Source organism: Hemiscyllium ocellatum, unplaced genomic scaffold, assembly GCF_020745735.1.
Source record: "Hemiscyllium ocellatum isolate sHemOce1 unplaced genomic scaffold, sHemOce1.pat.X.cur. scaffold_285_pat_ctg1, whole genome shotgun sequence".
In the NCBI taxonomy this organism is placed as follows: domain Eukaryota; kingdom Metazoa; phylum Chordata; class Chondrichthyes; order Orectolobiformes; family Hemiscylliidae; genus Hemiscyllium; species Hemiscyllium ocellatum.
The window spans coordinates 792,598-799,017 of record NW_026868231.1 but is presented as its reverse complement, the minus strand read 5'-3'; the positions used below and the strand labels follow the sequence as shown (position 1 = coordinate 799,017).

Genomic DNA, 6,420 nt, shown 5'->3' with positions numbered 1-6,420 from the left:
AGTAGTTTGTGCTTCACGAACCTGATTGAACTCTTTGAGAATTTGAGCTATTAGGTGGATGAGGGTGAAGCGATTAAAATGGTGGATATAGTTTTCACTTAGGCATTGATAATATATCCCACGGTAGGCTACTGTATAAAATACATAGGCGTATGATTGAAGGTTTTTTTTATTGGTTTGGATCAGAAACTGGCTAGCTGAAAGAAGACAGAATGGGTAGTTGATGGGAAATATTCGTTCTGGATTTCATAAACTAATGGTTTCGCAGAAGGTTTTTTTTTCGGTCCACTGCTGTTTGTCATTTTTATAAATAACCTGGATTAGGGCATGGAATGATGGGTCAGTAAATTTCCCGATAACACGAAGCTCAGTGGAGTTTTGAACAGTGCAAAATGTTTCCGCAGGTTGCAGTGGAACATGAATAAGCTGCAGAGCTAAGCTCAGAGATGTCAAATAGAAATTAATGTGGGAAAATGTGAGGTCATTCACTTTGGAAGCAGCAATAAGAAGAAAGAGTTCTGGGCTCAAAGTAATATACTTGGAAGTTAAGCTGAACAGAGAGACCTCGGCGCTACTGTGCAAAACACGCTGCAAGTTACCACCCGTGTTGACAGGTTTGTTTGGAATGCCACGGAATGATTGATTTATTGGGAGAGAGGTTGAGTTTCACAGCCATAAGGCCATGTTGCACTCGAAAATTCTCTGGTGGCCGCAATTGTGGAATTGCATACAGTTCTGATCGCCACATCATTGGACGGATGTGCAATCATTGGCAAGGGTGCAGAGGAGATTAACTGCTGTGCTGTCTTTTTTGGAGGGAAAGACTTACGAGGAAAGACTGAGGGACCTGTGGCTGTTTATGACAGAGAGAAGAAGTTTGAGAGATGATTTAATAGAGACATACAAGATGATCAGATGCTTTCTTAAGGTGGACAGTGAAGGACTTTTTTTACAAATGGTGATGGTTGGCACAAGGGCACGCAGCTTAAATTGCGGCTGATAGATGCCGAGGCATGTTCTATTCTCAGTGAGTAGAAAAGTTGCAGAACGCCTAGGACCCAACAGTCGGAGATGCACTAACTTATAGGGCTCTTCAATGATCGGGGATAATCTTTTGAGTCATAATTATAAAATGTCGTTCGGTTTGACATTTGATTAGGATCGCGTTGGGTGTAACATCATTGGTCAAAGAGCGTTTATTGCACAGTAATATTCGGTCCTCGAGCTGTTCTCAGCCTCATGTTGCAATCATCCTGGCCAATATCAGTGAAATGAGCACCTGGCGTGGATCAATCTCTCAACTTCGGCAGCTCAGACACCTCCAGTCTGCTCTTGAAGCACGGCAACCTGATCAATTTCCCCAATGGAGCTGACATCAGAGGACGTTCAACGGCTCCTGTTCTTATCACTGAGGCCAGAAATTCAATTACTCAATTTTTTGCTTTGGATCTGAATTGAAACACACATCAGAGGTGATTGTACTGATTATTGATCATCCATTATGTCACATCAGGTTCAGGAAAAGGACAGAGAAAAACGTGGTGAAAAAAGATGTTATTGAATATAATTCTGGATTAGTGGTGCTGGAAGAGCACAGCAGTTCAGGCAGCATCCGGGGAGAAGCGAAATCGACGTTTCGGGCAAAAGCGCTTCATCAGGAATAAAGGCAGAGAGCCTGAAGCGTGGAGAGATAAGCGAGAGGATGGCGGGGGCTGGGTGGGAGGGGGGAGAAAATGGCATAGAGTACAATAAGTGAATGGGGGAGGGGTTACTGAATATAAGTTTACCGTGGCTTCCTGCGTTGATCACGGGCATTTTTTGGTCACTACTGTACTAGGATTTTCCTTCCATCAGTTTCAATTCGTCACAGAATTCGATCCACTGACACTGCACCAAGTTCCTTTGGAAAGTTCATATGACACATTGACCAACATTGCACACAACGTCAATAATCTTCAGTATTACGACATCCAAGAGCACGTGGCATGGTTTGTATAAATAGTATACAAAGCGCAATGCTATGCAAGATCTAATTGAATTCCACTTTAGATTAGATTACATTCCCTACAGTGTTGCAACAGGCCCTATGGCCCAACCCACCCAGAAACATTTCCCTTTGACAGATGCACCGATCACTACGGGAAATTTAGCATGACCAATTGAAATGACCTGTATACCTTAGTATTGAGGGAGGAAACCGGAGTACCCAAAGCAAACCCATGCAGTCACAGGGAGAACGTGCAAAATCCACACAGTCAGTTGCCCAAGACTGTGAGGCAGCCATGCTAATCAACGAACCACTATGCCACCACAGTAAAAAGTAGCAAGAATCTAGAGTAATATTCAAAATGTCAGATATTCATATTCATTACCTTGGTCAGAATTCCAGCCTTGCAAGGGCGAGTCTGCCCCTGAATCCCCAGAATCCACGTGGACGTATGTTCCATTGGTCCACCTGGAAGCCTCTGTTCAGCCTGACAGAGCAATCAGAAATCTCCACTTTCTGATCTGAAGCTGCGACAGGATTTGTCTAATCCAGCTGTGAGGGCAGCGAGGTACACGTGAGACCTTAATATTTCTTGATGTAGATTCACATTGCCCTCATTATGTTAGTGTTTAAAGACCTGGGCCAGAAACAGCCCAGTCAGGACGGAACATGAGAAGGCCATTCTTCACACCGCTCCTGCCCCGCCCCGCCATTCGATATCATCATGGCAGAGCCAGTATGTTAATGTGTTTTTTCAGCCTATCAACATCATCGTGTTTGCTACTGGCTAACAGATATAATAATCGAGCTCTATCTTCAATAGACATCGAAATTGTTCATTTGTGCGAATAAAGAAGGTCAGTTTCAAGGCATTTGGGTTCCTGCTCCCATATTGCAGGTTTTGCAATAGAGCAGCCGAGTTTGGTCTGATCACATATCAAACCAAGAACTAAACCACGATGCTGCTGAGATGCATATCGATCATCTTGGAATGTCAACTTCAGCAATCACGAGGAAATCCACCGGGCTTTCTCTAGCGCCACAGAGCCGCGCAAGCAGGCATTTTTAAGCACACAGGGTTGCCTTTGCCTCGGGACTCCCATCTCACGTAGGTCTGACTTCGTCACGCTTTCCAGTACCAGGTGCTGATCCAAGTGTGCTCTCGCTATTCAAGGGTTTGTCTACACACTGCTGAAATATTCTACTGGCATGTAGCTATACCACACTTTCAGATAGTGAAGTCCAGACAAATACCACTGTCTGTTTGAAATTATTTATTCTAAATTTCCGCTTAATCGCTTGTCTCTTGCTTTTAATCTATGCTACTGCGTATTATTACTTCCCAAAACATGCTTATTTCTGTCACACATATCTCTCTTCTTCATAATATGTGCACGTTAATCAGTTTCTCACACAGCCTTCTCTGCACTTGGATAAACAGCCCCAGGCTGGCTCGACTACCTTTGCAGTGGAAATGTTCCAGCCCTTTGTCATTCTTATCATCTCCTCAGAACATCTTCTCCTGGAATCAGACGCTTCCTGCAACCTTCAAGGGAAAAACGTTCTCTGAAGAAAAGACAAAATGTCTCAACAAAACTCAACAGCTATTTTACATCTATGGAGAGAAAGGAGAGTTAATGTTTCGAGACCAATGATCCGTTTTTGAAACTAATGGGACACGCGGGTGCGAAAGGAATGTGAAAGAAGGCGGACGGGTCTGAAATGATTGAACTCGATGCTGGGTCCTGAAGACTGCATAATCTGTCAGTAGAAAATGAGGTGCCGTTCTTCCAGCTTGTGCTGTGCCTTGAAGGAGCACAGCAGCTGACCAGAGTCTGAAATAGTGCCTTGGGAGCACCGTGTAATATTGAAGTCACAGGAGACAGGAAGATCAAGATAATTTTTGTTGATTCCATACAGAACGTCGGTGATCTCAGCTTTGTCACTGACTCTGTTTTTCTCTCCCCATTGTGCAGTGATAAAATTCAGAGGAGGAAATACAGTTGCCTGGATTGAAAGTAGTGCTGACAAATCACTAAAAACAGTGTCTGGAAAGTCACACAGTGAGGAGAGGTATGGTAACCCAGCAGGTCCTCTAGCTTAAACATTAGAACGTTACAGTGCAGTTGGCCCTTCGGTCCTCGATTTTTCACTGACCTGTGAAAAAAATATGATGCCCATCTAACCTTCATCGTTACATTATTATCCATATTTTTGTCCAATTCACATTCAGTGAGTCTACGACTGTTGCAGGCAGGCTGATCCACTCCCGTACTACTCTCTGTGTGAAGAAATTAGCACAGTTATCTGTCCTAAATCAATCGGCATTCAATTTAATGCTGTAGCTCCTCGTGTTGGCCTTCCCTATCTGAGGAAAGAGGCTCTCACTCTTCACTCTATCTAACCTTCTGATAATCATATAAATCTTGATTAAGTCACCTGTCAACCTTCTTCTCTCCAACGAAAACAACCTCAGTCTCCTCAGACTTTGCTCGTAAGACTTTCGATTCACACCTGTCATCATCCTAGTAAACCTCCTTTGAACCCTTTCCAGAGATTTCACGTTTTTCCAAAATTCAGTGACCAGAGCTGCATGCAATACTTGGTGGTGCCCTACCAGGTGGTAAAGCCGCAACTTCTGTGATTTTATGGAGTGGTGTTTTCTGGGCAAATGTTGGGATGCAAGGAATTCTGGTCCAGAGGGTCGCGACAGAAAATGTCCTGCATTTTGCTGGCAAGTTGTGGAGTTCAGTGAGATGGAATATTGGTGAAAGTGGAAAAGAATGTATACTTTCCACCGCTTCCAGTCACCAGTAAGCATATCTAAGTCACATTCAGACATTCAGACATATTTCCTCATCTTTAAAAGGTATGCACACTTTCAGTTTGCCATGCGACAGTTTCGTAAATTAATTCAGTACTGACAGGATTACCGTTTAAAGCTGTGTGACAGATGTTGCAAACGGTCATACCAGACAAAATGAGGTGCCACGTGAAAAACAAATGTGTTTCATTCAGGAAAGATAAAATCGAATTGTTCATATAGAATTGTTCATAGAAAACTGTGGTGAACTATCTGCTGATTTTTTTAGATGGGGGTAGAAGACGTCCGCATGAGCACCACTCTCATGCTGACTTTGATCTCCAGGATCTGCAGCCCTCACTTTCACCTGCGGGAAAGGGAACTGAGTCATCATTAACAATTGTGTTTTGAACTGGAAGAATTTTTCAAGCGAAGTTTGATTGAGCGTTGGGATGTGGAAATTCTGGTTAGATTAGTTGAGCCCAACAGCATTCTATGATTGATCAGAGCCCCCAGCGCGCCCATGAGTTTCTCTGATTGGTTGGAGCACCAATGCCTACAGCATGGTCATGTAGAACTGCCTCTTCTACGCTGTTGGGCATTATACATCATCAGTTCGGATGGGTCCTGCAGCATGCACAGGGTTAATATGATTGGAGAGCATGCTTGTGGCGAGTGATCATTGGAACGAAATGTTGTCGTCTTCAATCGATAGTTGGCGAGTGAGGGCGAAAGGGGAGGGAAGCACCAGGTGCTAGAGCACAGTTAGAGGTTCCATGTTTGGTCATTATATGACTCTGGACCCAAAAACAGTGGCTCTGGGCTCGCTAATTAAGCCAAAGAGAGTCTGAGTCTTCTTCCCAGAAACAGACCCCAGTCAGCCGCCGCTATTCCTGGTTCAGTTTTATCTTGTTTTATCAGTCTCCAGGTGGTAGACTCTGGAACTCACTCTTTCTAAAGATTAGTTGGACATTGAACTTTCCATTCTTCTCTGGATGCATGGGCAAAGGAGTTTCAAAAAAAAAATGCTCAAAGCCGAGCATTCCCGCGAGCAACAGTGATGTGATCCGTGGCTTTGTGAAATGGAAAGGTTTGGATTGATGGGAAAGTGTACCCCATGAACACCTCTGTCCCTTACCTTGCTGTAAATGTTTCAGATACGAAAATAATGGATATCCGTGCCCTTTTTTTGGAACAAAACCCTGCTTCAAGAGGTGGTGAAGATTGGACTGAAGCAGTGACAGTGATTATCTTTGTTGCTTGTTCAATTCGTGCACATCACTGCTATTAATCATGTCCGTGCTAACATCACGGCTCTTATAGAGTGGGCTGTTCGTCGGGCCAGTGGCGCAATGGATAACGCGCTTGACTATGGATCAGGAGACTGTAGGTTCAAGTCCTACCTAGCTCGAGGGAAGTGCAGGCATTTGTTACGCTTTGAAAACTGATTTCTCTTCAGCCGAAATAAGGTGTGAGTTTTTAATCTGCAGGAATAAGAATGCCTTCATTAAATGTCCACGTGAAGCTGAGGGTCAATATTCCAGTGTCATCACAGGAAGGAAGCCGAATAGTCGCACACGTTGGTCGTGGGTACCTTTCCATTTCACAAAGCCACGGATCACATCACTGT

At 43.9% G+C, this 6,420-nt stretch overlaps 1 non-coding gene across 1 annotated transcript; it reads left to right on the top strand.

Moving 5' to 3' along the window:
* The first annotated feature begins 6,128 nt into the window (after positions 1-6,128).
* On the top strand, positions 6,129-6,201 carry trnah-aug (transfer RNA histidin (anticodon AUG)). Its single transcript has one exon. It is a non-coding gene; the product is annotated as a tRNA-His (tRNA).
* Positions 6,202-6,420: the final 219 nt, after the last annotated feature.